This window comes from Temnothorax nylanderi, unplaced genomic scaffold (assembly GCF_030848795.1).
Source record: "Temnothorax nylanderi isolate EJ_2023f unplaced genomic scaffold, tnyl_v1.0 TNYL_tig0014_pilon, whole genome shotgun sequence".
Classification (NCBI taxonomy): domain Eukaryota; kingdom Metazoa; phylum Arthropoda; class Insecta; order Hymenoptera; family Formicidae; genus Temnothorax; species Temnothorax nylanderi.
This window is the reverse complement of record NW_027249076.1, coordinates 2,064,879-2,087,629: the sequence shown is the minus strand read 5'-3', so window position 1 is coordinate 2,087,629 and position 22,751 is coordinate 2,064,879. Positions and strand designations below refer to the sequence as shown.

Genomic DNA, 22,751 nt, shown 5'->3' with positions numbered 1-22,751 from the left:
GTATGCTCTATGACATATGTGTGAATACTGTTTAATACGATTAAAACATGCCATTACCAGTCGTGATATTCCTTAAATAATCATAGGTACTTATGTTAGATTCGCTACTCGACAGACGGTCTTCCTAAAATGCAGTCATTCATGATTGGATGAATAGGGAGGTACACGTAAATGAGATGAGGAACGGAATTGAAAATGTGTCTGAGGAACAGGGAAAATGAAAGCCCATAGTCAGAGAAGGTGGATCTCTCGGTAATGATAGTTCATTCTACCCGTGAAGATTTTAACCGCGTTGAATGTGGGCATCGAGTATTGAGAGATGAGTAACGAGCTATAATGAGCGATTCTTGTCCATTGAAAGCGTTAAATCGATTTAAATTGCGCGTTTTACGTAGATTTGAGAGGAGTGGAATAAATTCGTGCACGAGATTGTACGTAAAAAATGTATGTGTAGCGCATGCGACACATTTCTAAATCAAAATGATAAGTAGATCTGTCGGATTTAAAATTATAAATATATTTTTAATGCAACGGAGATGGTATTTCTAAAATAATGAATGAGATAATGCGACCACCGTTATACTTGTGCAAATAAACCTTAAAATAAAAAGAGATTATTTCATCTTTATTTTTAATTTTATTAAGTATATAAATGTAATGATTTCATAAAGATGAAAAGATTATAAAATATAATCAGAAACCCTTCTCGTAAGATAAACTTAATTCAAAGTAGAACTTGAACATTTTATTTTAAATCATGAAGATTATAAACAATGTTAATTTTTATAACTGGTATAACTTGGATGAACAACGCAGACTTGAACTTTATGCAATATGTCTTAATAACAATTGAACTTATTTCTTTTAATTTTAATATATAGTATCTACTAAAATAAATCTGCTATTGAAAATTTCAAAGGTATACGACTTTTTAATCACATATTCGTTTTATATTTAATTGAATAGTTTTTTTATATAATTCACACAGTATTGATAAATATCCGAGAGTCTTGTAATATAGAGAAAACGCAACATTTGTCTATAGAAGTGATCCTATGCCTATCGCTGTTTTCTCATCGTTTTTCGTTTTTTGTACATTTTCTCATTTCTTGCCATCTTAGCTCCAAAATTGTTTTCGGTTCACATACCTGTACGTGCATCCTAGAATAGATCGTACTTTTGGAATTTAATTGCGACCCCGTGACGAAGCTTCGCCCCGCGTTCGTTACTACGGTCTGTGTGCTTTGCTGGTCGAATTGAAAGCTTCGTTTCACACATGAACGTACACAGTCGTCCACGTAACGTATCTACGGGCACGGGCACGCGCGCGATTTCTGCTTTTCTATCTTCTCTTGTCGCTCGCGTGTGTGTGTGTGTTCCGGGGATGTTTGTACCTGTGCGCGTGTGCGCGCGATACGCACAGCAACCAAGGATTACGTGTCACAAATTGGTATTACCTAGCATTGCGAACATAGACATAGAGACAGGTGTGCACGCGGCATTTCGAGAGAAGTGTCTCGAAGTGCTTCCAGCATACCTGATGCGATTCTACGTAGTAAGTTCTAACACGATTTCGTGACAGGCAATTTGCTTTGTAAGGAAATAATTGCAATCAGTTAGAACAGTCAACACAACCGGAATCCGCCACCGTTTTAAGGTTTCACGGATGAAACGCAATGAAAGACAGAAGTTTATTTCGCTATTTCAATCGTCATTCTAAATACAATTATTCCCTTACGTTCGGAGTCTCGGTTTGCATTTTTCTCTGCTCGAAAGAAAGCAAAGTTCGCGCGCATCTCCTCGTTACGCGAAGTTATCGCGGCGTTATTCCAGATGAATAGTTAACGCTGTTTAACTAGTTAAAACGCAGTTTACAAAAAGCATCACATTTTTTTTTTCGCGCGTCTTGGCGTCTCGGGAAAGATGGTGGAATCCCCATCTTCCAATTAAAGTTGTGAATTTTCATGAATTTTTTCCTCGCTGAACTTTCTATCTCTCGTCGGCGAACGCACTGTGTTAAGTACGTCTACATTCCCAATTTGTTCAAGCAGTATCCGTGTACAAAAACATCGTTGCTCGAAGGTCCCGCGGGAACCGTTTTGACGCGGAACTCCGATAGATACATTATCGAACGTCCATGTGAGCGAGCGAACGAACTCGATCGCCGGTGTCGATCCTCGGAAAATTCAACTTTACGCGGCGGGGTATCCTGGAGGCGCTTGAGGCAGCATGATATGTATGTATCCGATATATATATATATATATATATATATATATAAAAGTAATATATATATATATATACCTTGCTTCCACGATATTGAAAATATTTTAAGAAATCTGTCACGCTGGAAAATTTACCGTCCGATAAAGTCGCGCGGATTTAACAACATCGGCCGGGATTATTCGATGAGGTAAAACTCGTTTCACTCGCGAAATCATCGGCGGCAGTTCAAAGAAAAATCGTTACTTTTTTTACATTTTGTAATACGCTCGTTTTTTTCTAATTAGTTATTGATCGAATTGCTTCTTTTATAAATAAAGTTAAAGATCTAGTAAGAGTTCTGCGAAACCTTTATGGTGTAAAATTAAGTTCTTCAGTTAAGCGCGCAATATAGAAAGAGATATAGATAAAGGGGGAAACATTTCGTCGAATTTAGGTGCTCAATTTGTGGGTAGATCTACCTTATTGGTCGCGCGTTCACCTAAACTTCCCATGCAAGGAGATCCCTCGTGCACTGCGAATAAATCCGCCATCGTATACGGGACGGTTGCTACATGTCGAGTCATTCTGCGGGTACGACACAAATTCCTTTTCCCGAGTATAGCGCCGTTGAGGGGAATCCCGGGTAAATAGAGTGCCGCTGACCGTTGTAAAAGACCCGCACATTTCGTCGACATGAGAAGTCAGAAATGGTGGCAACAACGTCTTGACGTGGCAACAATCTCAACTCGCTTTCAACTCGGATAATCGTTGCCCCTTGGAATTTACACGTTATAATTCTGTGTTCTCTTTCTTATGGATAATAAATTTCTTCCGATTGGGATTACAGCCAACGGCGCTTAATTATTTATGAATTTATTGTGTTACATTGATCGAAATATTTAAAATACGTACAGATCTACAAAACATGAGTATACAGACAAAATCTTTCAGTTTTCGCGATTTAATTAATCGTTTTCAAGAAGAAACAAATAATCGATCTTCTCAAAAGTTGCGTCCTTTACAAATACCGAATCCAAGTTTATGATCTCATTAGGTCCAGGTGATAAAACGATTCTACTTACACGGACAAGGTATTACATACGATACGTATTGCCTTCGTTGTTTCTGACGATGCTTTCCCTTTGTCGTTATATAAATAACAGTAATTTCATTCCCTCTTATTACAGTCGGATTGTGGTGCATACTTGCGCTTATTGGATCTGTTTACAGTAAAGACCTCCGAATGCGGTAAACGCACGTTTTAGCACGCCGAGTATACATACACGTGTACGCGTCCCGGAGGTATCTCGCGGAATCTCGCGAACGGTGGTTGGCGAAACATTTCCCTGCGAGGTAGGTAGATAGGTATCAAAGAATTCCTCACGACTGAGTAACGCTCGATCCGTGGGGGGTGGAGGGGGAGGATGTACTACCGAGGATATACGCGGGTGTGCGCAAACTGAGCGGCAACGTGCGTCCGACAATGTTACAGCCACCACCATACTGTATGTTACGCCGAAAGATATTGCGGCAGCAGCTCCGTACCGTACTGAAGGGACGTCAAGACGCGGATTCCGCGGCAGTTCCCGTAGCGAAAGCGTTTTCCAGACGATGGACGTCAAACGAAATCGGGCTGCGTGAATGCGTTTGATCTCGCTGGTTTTAGATACGGCGAACAACTTGCCGCTACCGACTCCTGTCGGATGTTTTTGTTCCCTGGAATTCTTCCGCTTCCTTGTCGATACTCTTCATGGCGTTGCCTTACGCTTCACCTTCACTCTTCTTACCTTCGTTTAATTAACGCTCTCAAGGGAGTGATGGAAATTACTAGGGTATGGTGACTTTCCAGTGCTAATAATTTTTGGGACTCGACAACTGGCGCATGTACGTCGAAATAAACAAATGTGTCCTCTTGTATCTTGTAGGAGAAATAATCTTATAACATCGATACCTAACTAATTCTATTTCTTTGATAATTGAAGTCTTAATATTTAAACTTCATTATTTTTAATATCTACTTCTGCAAGTTGCTACTATTCTGTCGGTGTTATGGTTTTAATCTTAATTATATCTATGATAATAATTAATGATAAGATTATTCACACTAATATGAAAATGGGTTTTATCATTAATATTCCGAAGAAAATCTTCGTTCCGACAGTGTATTCTTGATCCAATCTTTCTCGTAGTTATGATTAGAATATCGTTAAAGATAGATATGCAGGAAATTAATTTAATGAATGTTGGCATAAGTGAAAACAGAATGTTTGATAATAAATTTTTTAAATGATGATGCATTATATTATTTAAATAATTATAATATATCTATGACAATTCTCATTAAAAGCCGGATATGTTAATAAAGATTGACTCGCGTATCTGTTAACGTGTTATCCAAACGTTGTTTTGATACGTCGATATTCAGATATCCGGAATAATAAACTTTTAAATATATTATACATAAATTAGACATAACGTCCATCAACATTTTTGCTTTAATAAAATAATGAAAACGTTATTATATTTTTGACGAAACTAATATTCTTCACCGATTCTATATTAATCAACTTTTATTAAAAACTTTTTTTACTCTTGCAAAAATAATTTTTGTTATATTAGATAAATGGTTTTAAAACTATTAGATTCAAGAAAAGTAACTAATATTCAACAAATTTGGATATTAACAAATTTAAGAGTTATGAAATACTTTTCTAGATATTGATCAATTCTTGATTAGCACCTTGTAGGCATAGTACTTATTTTATTATGACGTATTCTTGCAGGTGTAAAGTAACCCCTAACATAAATAAGGTCTTATATCCTTATCTTCTTCTTTATCGTTGACGATTCTTGTGTTGGATCGGCAGCAATTCTTACGCGCTTTCTTGCGCACGGACGAGATGCGCGTCGCCGGTAAAAGTATCTGCCGAAGGGGCAGGCATCAAACAACCCCCTACACTGCCGGAATCGTCGCCGGCATTGCGCTCGCGCAGGCTTGAGCGCGCGTGTCCGTGTTCATCGTGCGGTATATACGCGGTGTGGAGCAGTAGCACCGGCACCACCATCAGCACCAGCCAGCATTCAGCAGCAGTAGCCGCGACGTGGCTGAAGGGGTTTTCGGGATTCCGATGTGATAAGTTCGCCGTGGAGTGTCGTGTTGATCGTCGTCAGTCGGTCCGCGTTATTTTCGCACGTGCCTGGTGCGGGTGCTTCGCGCTTCACCCCGACGAAAAACTGGCCTGACACTCGACGTAGTGGCGAACTTTTCGAAGTTCTCGTCGGGCGCATTGAGATCGGGTTTCTGTTTCTCATACTCGGAGTTCCGCAGGTGCGCGATTTTCGATTCTTCTTCTTCTTCGAAGAGGATCCGACGAAGGATCTTGTCGTAAGTTCGCGCGTGATCAGCCGGGACAAGTTGCAGCACGAGTTTTTTGCTTTCTTCGTTCTTGTCCTTCGGAACGATTGTCGCTCCGAGGGCAAAAAGAAGTTCGGGATCGGTTTATTGGTCGGGTATGTTCTCGTGTTACACGTCGAGCAACGTGTACGAGGAAGATTGGAGGACTTGAAACTAACGACGAGGGTTGACGGATCACGTGATCTCAAAGTTTTCTTGACGGACGTTCGATTCCGAATTCGCAATCTTGACGCAACGCGTTCGTACGTAGCGTGCTGATGTATCAGTGATTTTGCAGTTATACTGTGGCCTCATCGAGATTTCTCGCAATTTGGGCGATTAACCGGAAACGTATTTGAAAGTTACTTATTTATTAGCCCCTTTTCACGTTTTGATGTATAATGCTCAAAAAATTAAGTCAATTATTCTGAAAATAAAACAAGTTCGTTATTTTTTAAGTTTGACATATTTTTCGCGATGTTATAAAAATTTCTATCAATTAATTTTTTGTAACGCCTCGACACGATACTATACTACCTAAATATTATCTGAAAGTAAGTTTTTATACTGGAGGACCAGAGCAGCCGTTATCCTTATTTCAACAATTTCCAGTCTTGGACCTGTATCGTTTTCGGAATAACTCATTCACAATCGCTGATACATAATTTCAACGACTTATCGATTTATCGAACGTCGTTCGCTTCGGTTTGACTTGATTTCGTGATGTTACCGTCCCGCCAGAGTTTTGTATTTTCTATTCTTATTATCAAAAAATAATGGAGTATACTTTATGCCATCGCGATAATGACGCTTGATGCGCATAATTCTTACGCGATAAAAGATACGTGCGTTCTCTTTTTCGGCATTGATTAACGATTCGGCACCGGTTTGGCTCAAGCGTGAATTCGTACGAAATCCGGTGGCGTGCGGATCGTTCGATAGATTTATGACGTACATTGACGATCGTTTGCTCGGCGACCGCTTGTCCCGGAAGTATAATATTTCCGAATCGATCGTACGTCGCCGATCAGAAGCCACGAATAATCGTGTTGTCACCGGCGTGTACCGTACGCGTGATTACGCCGATAAATCTTTGCTGCTTGGTATAAAGGGCAGAAGCAGAGATATTCTCCTATTCAAAAGAAGCGATAAAATTTAAATATTTCCGATAGATCCAAGAATATTATTAAATATTAGCTGAACCTGGTGAATGTGACAATTAAGATATTATTTTTAAGATAACTGCTAGAATAGTTTTACCAACTGTTGCGTACATTCTTTCATAATTTATTTTTAATTAGATAAAATACGATTATATCTATTTTTCTTTTCTTAAATTATGAAAGAAAAATGATTTTATTCTTATTTCTATCTTTTTTTTAAATAAACCAGACTTGACAGAAAAGATCTTGGATAAATTTTGACAGAAAATGTTTTGGAAATATTTCTTTTTCTTTAATAAACGCAAATATAAATTTCTCAAGTAAGATAAATATATTAAGCTCTTTCTATCAAGTACCGAAGAAATCACGCGGCTGCACCGTCGGAACTATTGGCGCTAATCGCTCATTCTGTCCGAAACCCGTCGTCGTTCGTAAACATAATTGAAAAATACCAGAGAGCAAAATAGCGCACGAGTGCTTCAGCGGCGATCTATTCTGGCACGGTGGAAACAACGGTGATTTTCTACGCGATTTTGTAATTCGACGAGAGGACCGTCGCAAAAGTGTAGTGAAACAAATGTTTCATGAACATCCGGACATCGCACTGGTAGCATCGTCGACACGTCGATAGTTGCGGCGCGGTCAAAGGTGGTTCAAAGATCGTCGACGATATGTCCTCGGAAATCCACGGACTTCCGTGAAAAAGTACGTATTATCTCTTGTTCGGGGGATATACAGGGTTAACGTATCGGCGATTTGGAGCTGCGACCGGAAAGAGTTATAGACCAATCCGATCATGTAATTCGAAAGTGCCTATTTATTAAATTTAGTCGAGCGTTATGGAGTACTATTGCCGTTACTATTCCCTTCCGTTCGTTCGATTACTACCTTCCGGCTTCACTTGGCGTAGCTACTTTTAGTTTTAGTAGGGCGTTTAGTCAAAGTGTCATGATTAAATAACTTACAACGTTCTCCATGATATACGATGATAAATTAAGATTTATAAAGGAAATGGTTTAATTCGACCCAACTGGTTATTTATTAACATAATATTCAAATACACAACGTTTCGACCATGGTTTGTGGTCCTTCAAGTGTAAACTAGGTTATAGATTTACAATGAGTTCTACGGAACCTCTTAATTATAAAAATTGATAATATACTAAAAATAATTCAAATTATGAATTTTCATATTGTCTGTCCTCGAGGTTAACCTTTAGTTTCCTGATTAATGATACATTATTAGGAAACTCGAGGTATAACAGTATCATGTAAATAAAAAAAATAATGATAAATAGTATTAAATATACGTGTAATACATAAATCTTGTTAACCTGAGGTTAACAAGATTATTGATATAATATTCAAATACACAACGTGTATTTGAATAAAATTAATAAATGGCCAATTGGATGGAATTAAACCATCTCCTTTGTTAATTATTACTGGCAAAGAAAAAGATTACCTCAGGTTAACAAGATTTATGTATTACATTACGTGTATTTAATACTATTTTATGTGTATTTATCACTATTTTATTTTATTTACATGATACTGTTTCATTAAAGTATTATCAATAACTCGCGTAAAGATACACGGGGCGGTTTCGCGTTGCGCGTATACTTGGCGTGAGACACTATACCGTGTCTCTTGATATATCATTAATCAGGATGATTACTTCGACGCTCAGTCATTAAAATCAATCACGTCGGATTCGACATATTTATTTTGATTTATTATTCTTTAAAAATTTAATTAACTAATACTTCGAGAATGAATAATTAACGTCACCGATCTTCTCATTTCATTCACATTTTCTGTCTCTCTCTTTCTCTTGACACCACTCCGGCTTTCCCTCAATGATTTCGAACGGTTCTCGTTTGGTACTCGGACGTTGGTACTTCGGCACTCGAGTCGAAGAGCTCTTAAGAGTTACAAAAACATACGTGTTGTCGATTGAGTAGTGTATTCATGAATCTCTTTCGTTGCTGGAAAATAAGCACGCGATAATTACATATTATCATGCTTTTACGTTATGCGCTCTTCGACTCTGAATATGGATTGTCACGCATAAATGTAATGCTATTCGTTTGACTTACACAAAACACGCCTATGGTCGTCGAGTTTCTGTAATCTCGAGATCTTGTTTATCGTGGTGTACACAAACCCCGTTAGTAACTGCAACTTTCCTCGTTAAGAAATGCTGATCTGAATGAGCTCATTCTTACGGTTGTTCGTTGTATTCGGAAGAAACTCCCGTGAAAGAGTTTCATCTCCTCTTTGCAGGTCTTTTTTTCTTATGCTTTTCTTATCGTTTTTCCGCCTTTCTCGTCCTCGCCGTCTTAACGTGGTCTGTAGCCGCCGCTCGACGCCGGTAGTTAAAAACTTTTAATAATAGATAAATGAGCTGAGCTGCGATTGTCCTCGAGACTTGTTCGAGGTGCGACTGAGTTCTCAATCATTTTTGTGGGAAAATTCAAGAAAAAGATACAATCCCGTGGTGAAACTAGATGTTCCGTTTAATGGAAAGAAGAATGCTATAGGTATATGCTATATAAAGACTACCTGATTGTGTAAAGAAAGATTTATGTCCACAGAAATATAATGTTACCAAGAAAATTAAATTTTTTTTTGACATTTTTTCTTATCTCATTCCCGCCCCATAAACGTTTTGCTCTTATCTTGTTTTAACAATTTCTCAAACCTGAGTGAATCAATGTCAAACAACTAAAGCACTCTATAGCGGTATTATGAAATTGAAGGAGAAAAAGTGATAGTATTTTTAATGTTATTGCATAATACGTCGTATTTCGTAATCGTGCGTATACGCATCGGCATAGTGATAACTGCGTATGTGGCTATGCAGATGCATGCACACCAGAACATGGTTCGGATCGCGTGTCAGCAATTATCCGAGGCTACAGAATTGATACCGAGAATACGTGCCGGGCCGCTTTTCAACCTGTTCACTTCCGGAATGCAATTATGAATGTTTTGCCGTGTTCTGCGCGCGGCGCGTTCGCGTTTACGATTTGTCGTGGAGTTTTGCGCGGAGATCCACGACGCCGTGGGATGGGATCGCGGCGAGACGCTGATATCGAGAACACAACGTACGCAATTATACGTCCCCTTGCCTGTAACCGGGAATTTATGATTCGACCCGAGACATCGTTATGTTTTCCCCGGATGCGCGTTTCGTACGCAGCGATGTTCAATACCGCTAAAATTTGGGAATTAATTCGATAATTAAATCTAGATTTGTTAGCAAGATAATCTTACGATATAGAGTTTTACATCATATACATATATTGTGAAACTCTATATCGTGATATTCCATATATCGTATTAGATAAAAAAATTGATATATTAATGTATTTTCAGATATATGCATGAAAATATTTGATACGGATAAAATAAATGGAATTCCGTATTTTATATAAGACAAAAATCTCAGATATTAAATTGAGATTAATATAATATAAAGATAAAAAATTACTGATTGTATTAAAAAATAGTCTTTAGTAAGTCTGTGGGGCAAATTGATCCATTGTGTACAATGTGCTTTAAGATGCAGTTAACCTTGTTATAAGTTTGCAGCTAAAACGCTATAACACTTTCAAAATTGCGTAATATATTTTATTAACCAGTTGACATTATCAGGTATCGTATGTTTTGCTTAAATCGTGCGAATTAACGAGATTTATCGCATCAGCGAGGCGATAAAGTTATCGGGGGGGGGGGGGGGTATTTTCTGCAGCTACGTTTATTACGAGTCAGTTCTCGACAGACGTTCATCGAAAGACCGGACTTTCCTTACCTCGCAAACTTTCAATCGACGCGATACCATTCTTGCTCCTTATACACGCGCGCGCATCCGACGACTATATAAAAATTCCGATGACTTACAATTGGACAAGTTTTGGCAACTTTTTACTCTAATATTATTGCATGCAAATTGTAAAAGTTCACCGATTGAAGTATCAATTTATCTGCCTATAAAATATGATGTACATAACTTGTTACATTCTGCTTTTATTTACGAATATTTTGACAAATTTTGAATCTTCAGACATTTTTTGCAAATTGAATGGAACATTTTTTCGTTAATTGCTAACGTAAACATAATTTTAATTTTCGAAAATGTTTAATTTTTAAACGTTAGAGAAATATTAGCTTTACCTCGTCCTATACTTATAAGAAATTGTTGTCTTGTTGTTGGTGTATAAAGTAGCCAACTGAAGTTTGATATCGCGTCCGTTCCACTTTTTCATCGATTATATCATAGTCGCTAATCGCCAGATAGACAAAAAAAGACGCTTCGATAGACGAGTATACCAAGTTGGATATTGGCGATCGTCCGCGTCGTGTAGCAAGAAGTCGTTGTAACGTTTCTTCTGCCCAAGTTGTTTTTCTCACCCGTGCTTTTATGACGATGGATAATAAAAGTAATGTCCGTCATAAAGAAAATAGAGACGTCGTCCTGTATCGAACGTTGCTGGTTTGCTGCGGCCGGAGCTATCTCTCGGCTCATGGAGGCAATTGTGTCGATATTTTCGGCTGCTTTTATGTTTACGATATACGAGTTAATTATGTATGTTATTAAGGTCGCTCGTTAAATACCTAATGTTCACGGAAGTGATAAAAAACCTATCGCTGTAATAGTTTAATAACAAAATGTTGAAATCGGTACGTGTAGTTTTTAGTATCTTATACGTAACAAATTTTATAGATATTCTTTATTACTAATATTATATTCTTGATTGATTTGTATTTCCTTCCTTTCCTTTTCTGTCTATAACGTTATATTAATTCAGAATACGAATGTAATATTGTTCGATTATCGATGCCATAAATTAATTATCATAATTGGAAGTCATTCATGAAAATCACTAACCTTGATTTGATTTTCGATTAATTCACACACACATATATATATATATAATGTTTCCGAAAACTAAATATTTGTGTATGAAAGATGTGAATAAGCATCAACAACTTTCTGATTGATTTGAGTTTTTAGCATTAAGAAACGAATTCGTCTATCCCAATTTCTATTATCGTGAAAAACAGGGATACAGATCAGTTTGAAAAATTAAGTGAAGAATCACGGCGATGCGTCAATTAATTGATATAAATGGGGCGTGATTTAAGTCGACGGGCTGACTATGTCGGCATACGCGGACGTTACGGTCTCACAAAAATTTAACTGCTTTTGACATCGCGTGTTTACTCCTCACAGTTTTTGGCGTTGTTTCGGGAAAACAAGCCGTCATCCGATTTACGCGTATCGACGACAGATCGGACAAATTTGGAGCGTGCCGTACCGTCACGGCGCAATGGGATTGCAGACGCATATAACGGAAGTGGTGGCAGCGCTAGGTCAGGCTAGACGAAGGAGGAGACAGTGGTAACGGACGTCGGTGGTACGGCGGAAGCACCGCGAGCGGCCGATTTCCCGGATTGGCCTGACGTTTAATGAACGTCCAGACGTTTTGATTTAGGGGACAGTTTCGTTCCGAAACGGGGCACAATAACCGCCAATTTGTAAATCGCCTCGTAAATCTCGACAGTCGCAGCCATGCAGGAGCGACGCAACGGCGCGACGCGCCGCGCCGCGCCGCGCCGCGCCGCGACGAATCTCGACTTGTACTACTAACCGAGCATCCAGTCCAATTGCATTAAACTATCGACGCGCCGTTAAAAGAGATCAACTGGCATTACAGCAACTGTAAACAGTAGCGCGATGGTAATGTTGTAGCGCTGAGGCAATAGCGCGATTGATAGCATAGTTTGGTAATTGCTCAAATTTCTAATTGGCCCAATTACCAAACGGTGCCATAGCAATTGCGTTATTGCTCGAGCGCCATAACGATCATTATTAGCGCCCGAATGAACATAGAGTGCTGTCGTAATATTAATTAATTAAGAATTGAGACGTTACGATTTGTATAATACAATGTATTCGTTATAATGTTTTAAAATCAAAACGATGAAATTAAAATGACGATAATGTTCTGCAGTTAGGAAGTAAAAATGAGGATAGATATGTGACATGTGTGTTAGAGTACTCGCTTTTCTGTCTATGCTATTGTATTGGTTCAGTTAGATGCAATATTTTAATAATTCCCTATTTTGTTCGTTTTTAATTCATTTAGACATTTAATCCTGTGTCTTTACATTATGAATTCCTTGAAATTAAGAATACAATAAATATATAATTTTTTACATTTATTATATTCTTAATTAGCGTTTTATATAATTTTATGTAGCTAAGAATAGCAATGTGTGCTCAAAATAAGTTTTAGTAGGAAGAAGATACTTCTCCCTGCTAAAAGAATTAATATCAAAATTTTGTTTCAACTTCGATATATGCATCTTATAACTATTCGGCGTTTGGTCTCTCGGATGCTCGTTTCTCGAGCGTAAACATAGCTGTGTATGCCTTCAAAGTTTAGCATGCACTAACTGCGGTCTTCACCGAGTAGACGTGACATAACACGAAGATACCTAAACTACGTGGCTCCTTGCGTGACACGCTTATGTATTTGCATATAATCAAGGTGTCGGAAATCTCAACGTTTAGCAACTGCATATATTCTTTGTTTGCATTTTTTCGAGAGGTATATAAGGTTGTGATATATCAAAATCAATTCTCGTTTAACCTATTTGCACTTTTATTATATAGATACAAAATTGTTAACTTATAAATGTTTCGTATGTAAAATTTTAATAATCAAATAATAACTTATGATATTTTAATTATATTCTCTTTGCGGCATTTAACATTTTATATTTTTTGGAGGACAGCAAAATTGTATTTAATTCATCTTTTTTTGCGATTTTCTTAGACTATATTTACTATTTTTTTTTTTAAATTATCAACGGTCATATTGTTCTATATCACTGCACATAGAAGAAATAGCACTAACAGAGAACCGCCTGGAGCTATCCATGCGAAGCATTTTTCCATGAGCCTGTCACGAACAAGTTTACGAGAAAAATAGATAAAGGAACGCGAGCGTTACTATAACGGTGTTACGTAACTGAGTTTGCTAATTATGGAGCGAGCGCGATAGTAGAAGTGAATTCAGGGTTGTGGCGACGCAGGCCATTTTACTCGAGTATCAACGTAGCATCGTTATGGAAATCCCTGTTATATATCCAGTAAAACTCGTGATAACATTATGAATTGCGCATTACGCGCGTAATATTAGAAGGCTCTTTGCACTCTAAATGTCCAAGTATAATGGTCTGTAAAAACTTTTGTTGCGTTACGAGCTTTATCTAGAAGATATCTGATAATATTAAAAAGAGACAGGAGGGTCGGTGTTTAATAACATCTTTGCTAAAAGAAAATCAAATTACGGAATTCGTAATCACAAGAAGATGATAGATATGAAATCTGTTGCGTGTATATGCAGAGTATATGGTAGATAGTACATCGCTCTATATGTCGTGACATATATTAAATGAAAAGCCTGTCATACGTATGGGTGTGCATAAAAAGGACTCTTATCACACTCAGAGTCTTTATTTACATATTTATATTTTGAATAACATACTATGTACGCATCTCTATATAATTGAGCTTATATTGAGATGACATGTAAAATAATTATAGATTGATTCATTAAATCATTTTTAGCTAATATAATCTTTGTACTATCAGTAATCATTGGAGCGTACCGATATCGAGTACACAATCTGGATCATAAATAGCAGAGTTGCATCTTGTCGAACGATGTTCACATATTTCAAGTCGATAAGTCTGATTAACATTGGACGTTCGTTAATTACCGTATCCTTGTGTATTACACTGACTTAGCCATGCGTTAATGATTTTACGGTTGTGTGCGCTTCCGACCAATCGGCATATTGCAACATTGCAATATGCATTCGGTTCGTGCACATTATGCCGGATTGACGTGTACATATGTTCCTCGCGCTCGTGTATTGTACTAGATTTATATCGTGCCTTTAATGATAGAATAGGGTTATTTGCTGAAGACCACTAATAATCTGCACCACTAATTATCTATGAACTCACGGATATGAGTAGCATGTAATGCCGGCGTGTAAACTATATTATTAATGATAAACACGTCTCGTTGCTTGCTTTTATGCATATCGCTTTTATGAATATTTCATGTTTTCCTTGAACTCACTTTATTTTATTGAAAAATAATCTAAATAAATTCAAGAGTAATGTAATGTGAGAAAAATATTTAACAAAAATTTGATAATTTCTTTTTCTAATCAAACTTTTTGTTATTACAGATTAGCTTCGGAACTTAAAGTGAATATCGACGGAAAAATGGCGGACCGACAGAGAAGGAGTCGATACCTGACCATCAGTATCCTGCATATTATCACAATAATGTGCCAAGGTACGTGGATTATATTTCAGCATGCTTAATAATATTGGAATTTAAACGTGAGACATTTTCGGACATTCATAGAGGTAATAATACAATATGTGATACGATACAACACGATTAAATCTGCCATGGGGCATAAATGTCCGAATATATCTATATGCTTCTAGCGAATTTAATTTTCCGATTTACAATATTTACTCAGTGACAAATATTACGAGTTTAGTTCGTATTTATGTTTCGATCTCTACACAAATATCGCGATATCATATTCGGATTTGTATATAATGCTGATACTGGCATTATTTTCGGTATTTGAAATTATAAACTTACATAAGGCTTCACTTTCGTTAATTATGCTCTGTTACCAAAGATAAATTAGCTGGGGGCCTAACACATAATGTCCAAACGTTATTACTGCTCGATAAGGCACGATTGTATTACAATTAGAATTGTAACGATAATTCATAACATTCACGAAACGTGGAACAGCATGCGTATACTAATTACATGGATTTGTCACGTATGAACGGTGAAAGGCGATTATTGCAGCATCTGTTAGAATCGTTGCAAAATCATAGGATTGTACCGCATACCATTGTTCTCTAAATCCTAAGCTGGCTGTTTATTGCGAATAGTTAATTGCGAAAATTTGACGCTTCCCTCTCGACTTTTAATCAATTTATCCATTCATCCAATCACCCATTTTTGCGTTATACGTCGATACGTGCTATTCATTGCTCTTCTTTGATTCTAAATCAATTGAAGAATCTCATTACGCGAAGAACGAGCGCGAAGTTATGAATAGTTGATACAAAATATAACCTGAAAATCTTTATTTTTCCTTTTATCTGAATTCGTGCAATATTATTGACATTTTGAATCGATACGATATATCGTCTCGAGTTAAAAATGTGAATAGAATATCTATTTAAGAAAATCGTACGCTTTCCGAGCTAATGCACATTGCGCACTTTCAATTCAGCGTTAATCAATCTTCCGCTCAGCGTGCGATATCTCGCCGCGTTATCGTTTCTCGCTCGTTCAATAGAAGGAAAGTTGAGGATATCTTCGAATCTTCCTTTAGAAGCTTAATTATCGCTAAATAATAAGCTAGTCTCTTCCACACCTTCTCTAATAGGACATATAAAAGAGCTCCGGAGTAAACTTTGCTTTGCTTTAGTGGCTATTCTCTAAGTTTTAAACGATTTGACGTAACAATATCTACTTTGCTCCGATGGTAACGCTCGGTCGGAGGAGATGAAAGAGAGAATGACTAAAAATGAGGAAATGAGATAGAACGAAGAAAGGCATGAAATAAAGGGCCACTGAGTGAGATATAAAACGAGAAAGAAAGAAAGAAAGAAAGAGAATGAGAGGGAAGCAAAGAATAATAAAATCGCTTTGGGTTCCGTGTCTTACAAAAGCTGGCGGCGAATATCTGTGTTAAATTGGATCTACACCTGCTGATATAACTTTGTAATATTCTAATTAAAACTACAACGTTCTTGTAATGAGTTTCACGACACTCTTCTTTGCTTTCTGCTTGCTCTTACAGAGTATACTGTAGATGCACAGAAATAATTATTTTTTATATTTCCATACATGTCATGTGTATCAAACAGAGGATAAGTTACAATACAGATGGTGATCAAATTTTTCTAAAATTCTGATATTTGGTTGAGTAACGCACCTAGGTGCAATCAATTAAAATTATACGAGCATTCGAATGATGTACGACATTCACTAGTTTCGCAATTACTAATTCCTGATTTCGCGATTAAAGGGTTTCTGCTGTTCCGCAGTTGTATGATGTATTGCACGGCGGTGTTCCATCAATCTCAAGATGAATGCGACGTAATTTTTTCATACGACAACAATTTTGTGATTTCCGTTTCCGATACACCGAGTTCGACATTGCTGAGATTTTGCGTGCTTTTTACAATAGTCGAAAAAAAATATTTTTGCTTATATCACTGCAAGTTTCTACTGACAGTTACGATCTAGCTATCTTGTTGCGTATGTAAAGTTGCCTAATGATATAACTCGTTATATTAAAATCAATTTTTTTCTTTTGGATAGAAAACTAAAAGTAACAATAATAAATTAATATACATAAGTAGTTTTTTTTATCAGAACGAAGATAAAGTTTCTTAATTTCTGTAAATACTTAAAAAAGAATACGTTTAGTAATTCTTTCAAATCAAGTAGTTAATATATCAATTACTTGAAATGACGTTAAAACAAGAAAATGTGCAAATAATTTGCAATAATTCGCCAATAATTTGTATACAGTGATTCGTAAATGTATCAAAGCAACAGCTATTTATTGAATCAATTATCGGTGATTCCGGATTTATTCGTTTGGAGTAGGAATGCAAATGAAAGAAAATAAGAATTATGAATTATTGTGTCACAACATTTACGGGCATTATCTTGTTGGCGACGCTTAAATTTGAATAAATTTAGCGCCGAATTGAGTTTCGAACTCCTGGTTTAAATGTGATATTGGGATAGAGATATTATTACTCGAAAACTCAATTTGACAAGGGAATCTGCTTCAATCAGATTGAAATATCGTTGCGTTTACCGAATCCTTAATAATAACTACTTACTATAATAACTTTACCATAATAACATATTAACTTTGCTGTTAATATGATGCTGATGTTTAATATCTTCTGGTACTTGTCCCCACGTTGAGAGAGTAATATCACGACACACGGAACAGCCCTCGCTGCTACCTGCTGACTCGACTGTCGCTGTGCGAACGATAACTCGATGCGCGGCAGCCTTACGCGTATATCTTAGCGCGCCTCGTTATTAAAACAAACATCAAGACCACACGGCAATCAGCCTCGCTGCCGAGAAATATCTGACATATTACAAAATAATTGTACTTTAAATGTTCCGTTTTTTTTAAATTAATTATTAATACCTAATCGATATAATATGGTTTCTCATTATCCAAATGACTCGATCTGGTGATTCGTACATTATTTCGTGTAAATTATCAATCTAAAGAAGTAGGTAAATTACATTAAAATGAATAGCTTGAGCAGAACAAAAACAAACATCAAGACCGCACAGTTAATCTTGTTTCTTTGAAATATTTAATGTATTATACACTGGATATTCCGTTTCTCATATCGAAGCAGTGAAACGGTAACTTATAATTTCTATTTTCTATCGTTTCAAATTTTACTTCAGATGAATAAATCGCGCAACGTTTTACGAATACTTAAATTACGCGGGCTAATAATCGCGTATTGTAACAATTGTGAAATAAACCATTTAGAATTTTTTAATATTTCTTGCAACTATTTTGAGAGATAGTACGACATACATGGAGCGGCTCTTACTTTAATTAATACTTACTTATAATTCTTACTTTATAAAACTGTTTTAATTAATATCTAGTTATCTCAGGCGACGCTAATGTGCCTGCAAAACAAGGTGTAAAATATGCGATTACAGTTAATGTATTGGAATTACATTAAAACGCGAAAAAAAAGAATATTCCGCGTACATTTATTAATACGTTGAATTTTTCGTGACTGTTTGGCACGCGGCCTTAGCGTTTATTTTGATGGCGCGCTATTGTGTACGCGCGAGGCCGTGCGACTTCACTCGAGCCAGTATGTAGTATATGTAGCAGCGGGAGCCGCTTCGTGTATCACCGCGTTATCTATTGAATCGTGATTACTTTTTACGAACAATTAACAGCTATACGCCCGCGCGTTTAATTAGCTGCTGCGATTAACGACTGTAAATGAATCGGCTATTTATTTCGCGCGGTGTTCAGTTCACAGGATCGAAGGAGTCGAAGCGATAAAAGATTGCAGCTATAAATTACTGTTTTACTTGTATCGCTAATAATAATTTTTTTTAACAACTTTAATTTTAAATTCAGTAAATGTATTTCGCAGTTGCGCTTTAAATTTTCTCAAACGTAATTTGTTCGTTACTTTCGAATTGAGACTATTGAGAGTGCGGAATGTCGAGTGATTATAAAGGATCGCAGAGTTTCGGACTTCGGAACTTTTTTGTTACTTTTCGGTCGCAATCTGTAACAGAAAAATGCGCGTTGTGTATCTAACGTCGAGAATATCGTGCGATTATATTGTGTTAATTAAGACGCGCGATCATAATTATCCGTGTTTTCGCGAGAGTTGTAAGTACAAACGAGTCTGAGAGGAGGAGGAGGCCTATCTCCTCAAATATCGCAATATTACGGAATGTCTCACAAAATAGGTATAATATTTTAACAATATCAGGTTTCACGAAAATATTTATTCCGCTTTTTACGAAAATAACTGCACTCAGTTGATTTCCAATTTAATAGTGATCCGTCCCTGTCACAAAATAAAACTTTACTCAATACGTTTTTTGATATTCAAGATTCATATGAGATCGACGATTACGGGCCACAATCGTGGATTTGAAGCTTATTTTTATTCGTTTTCATATTCGATCTGTGTAAACTAATTACATCATATATGTTTCGTTTTTCACTTCTGTTTATAGTCAGAGAGTATAATATCTGCAATTGTGATATAAGCCATTATATTTTTTGCCTCTATATTATTTATTACAAAAAATACGATTAATACAAACAATGATATAGGAATAGTTAAAATCAAATGCACGTAATTTTATCCCCATCTGGTTTTATAAATGTATCTAGCAGTTTTTTGTAAATAAATTTTTTATAAATGTATATGATGCGCTTGTGCCGGCAATTATAAAACTTACATACCTGACACGCTTTACGCATTTTCTAATTAAAAATTCTTTTTGCTCCGATAAAGTATTCAGAATATCTGTCACTACACTTGTTCAATATACGTTTGATTTTTCTCGCTTTTACTTTCTTGCCTTCACGTAGATAGAAAACGGACAAATAGAAGTCAGAATTGTGAATTTTTGCAACAAGTTTACGCTAAATTAACGATATGATTATCCTAGAGGTGCGAAAGCTCTATGGGATTTTGATATTGCGGTGACATCGCGCGCCGGCATCGTTCAGGATCGGCCTAAGCAATTCGTGTGTAATTCGTTGGCAGCCGTCTATGGCAGCGAACGCCGTAATTTCGTATCGCTTTGAGGCACTAATTTAAATACATATTAATACAACGCGTGTATGCAATATCCGCCTGGTGCGGCGCGGGACACAGAACAGCCATGGACGGCGGACTTTGCCGGCGTGAGAGCACGACTTTGCGTGCCAGCCAATCAACATGCCGGGCTATGCATACGAACGAACCTGTCGACGGCTTGCACACCGAATAAATTCGAATACGCCGTGCACTCGGCGTTACGCGCAATAATGTCAGTTTAGCAGGCGGCCCTGAATGGAGCAATGAGACTGTACAGAATAGCGTGATACGCTACAACGCGAAATTTATCGCGAAATACCACTCATTTAGAGAACACATTACAGACGTGCCTTTTAGCTTGGTCTTAATACTCTTTTTTTTTACGTTTATGCAGTACAGATATGAAGTATTCATATTTATTGAGAATAACATTGTTAAATAATCTTGATTCAAATTCTTAAAGGAAAAAAAAGAACGCAAATTATTGATTTGCACGAAGAAAGAAAAAAAATTACCACAAATTATAACATATCAAAATGTGCTAAAAAAGATTATTCTGTTGGCTTAAAGGAGTCGGTGCAAGTTGAAAATTTAAAACATGGATTTTTATATAAAATAGTGTAGTATATAAAACAATGCAGACTTTGCAATAGTAATAAAATGTAATAATGGTTTGAAATATGAAACTGTGAAAAATAATTTACACTTGAAATAATGCAAAATGTTAATCAATCTATTGTAATTATATGTATTCTTAAATGCAATAACGTAGAAATTCTGTGATGGATTGTTGTTTTTGCATTATATTAACCGATCTGAAAGTGAAACTATATTGACTGAATGATGCGAACTGTAAAGTGACAACTTGAAAGATTTATGATTTATACAATGAAAGTCTACTTCGCAACGATTGTGAATAATAAATAGCAAATGGTAACTTTTGCGATAAAGTAGCTTAAGAATAAGTAAAAAAAAAAGCAAATGCATATATGAGTACTTTCAATCCGTGACATTTTCTATGAACGCTCATACAGCAATTACCGCTTCCGATAATTTATTTGATGCCGTTTTATCTGTGGACAAATAATTCTATTACAATTTTAGTACAGTTTTTAAAATGCGTACTTAAAAAAGATGACACTACATATTATCTTCATGATTAGCTTCATACAATAGTGCTGTTTAAATTATGTTTGTTTATTCGTGAAGATCGAGATTTCTTTCATTCAGTATGAAAAATGATGTCAGTAACAAGACAAGTTGATCGCTCGTATATACACTTTCTTATATTACGTAATAGATTTCTCTGTACGTCACATCTCGTTTCAAGAAAAGTTTCTCAAATCATAAATATGATTCAACCAATATTTTCAAGAAGTCAAGAGAATCTCAAGTTTAATCTTTAAATTGATCGCAAATCTTCTTCGTTTAGGAATATATAGAAATATTTATAAATATAAGATCGAGATTGATAAGAAACAAGAGATTATTTGACGAGATGAAAGGAGAAGAATTTTACTTTTAAAATATTTTTTTGTTTACGATATGTTTTTGTTCACTTTTTAATCATTAAGGTTCAGTCTCACAAACGTCGGTTAACTTTTAACCTTAGGTTAACTCACTCTTTGTCATTTTCTAACGTCTCCCTTAGACGTTTGTGAAACTGGGCCTAAAAATACTGGATTTTAATTCACTAAAATTAACATAAAACAACATTTACATTTACATTTACATTTACAATAAATATTCGGAAATTGTAACTGCCGATCTCTGATAAGTTCTCATGGAATCCGCTAAAATTCGTTCATGTTAGAGTCAAATAAGGGTGTTTCTTGCGCCACTTCGTTTCTTTTGTCGTTGTGGCGAATGGAAAAACTTCTGGTATTCCCCGGTCGACAGTAAGATCGTAGATTCTTGATGCAGCTTTTCTACTAAAGAAAGAGAAATAGAGGAAAGGCAGAGGGAAATCCCTTGGAAAAAGTACCTTAGCTGGTGCGCTTTGGGAAGGGTAGAGGAACGTAGTCGAGCTCGCAATCGTTGCGTTAAAAACTTTCTTTTTTCCTTCGCCTCGTTCAACGCGCGCCCTCTTTTCTCGCGACGCGGACGTGTCGGCGCGAGGGTCGGTCAGCCGCATAAATGCAAAAACATATTTAAAATGTTATCTCGCGGCGGGCCGCGAACCGCATTCAAAGTTAAGACATTAAATGTACATTAGTACCGTTATGCGCGCCCGTACTCACCACTTAACCTCTGAGCCATTTTATACATGTATATGCATTCATGCTCGAGCGATTCTTTTGCTTTACGGTGCCTTTCGGTTACGTAATAATACGAAAAATTTCTATGCGAAATAAGTATATAAATAAATAAATATATATAATGTATGTGCGTGTGTGAGATGCATGGTGCAGAAGTATTCGAAGTTGACATACCTACATCTTTTTTGACTTTTGGATACATAGTAGATGGGGGATACTAAAATCTTAATAGTATAATTACATATAATGTCTTTTGAGG

The 22,751-nt window shown here is 36.5% G+C and overlaps 1 long non-coding RNA gene across 5 annotated transcripts in view; it reads left to right on the top strand.

Moving 5' to 3' along the window:
* The first annotated feature begins 5,229 nt into the window (after window positions 1–5,229).
* The window catches only part of LOC139768173 (uncharacterized), a 114,516-nt gene continuing 96,994 nt past the window's right edge, over window positions 5,230–22,751 (top strand). The window contains exons 1-3 of one of the 5 annotated variants that reach the window (XR_011717288.1): window positions 5,230–5,713; window positions 7,114–7,465; window positions 15,038–15,147. This is a non-coding gene — a long non-coding RNA (uncharacterized lncRNA). The other 4 variants (XR_011717291.1, XR_011717289.1, XR_011717290.1 and 1 more) reach the window with 4 other exon arrangements.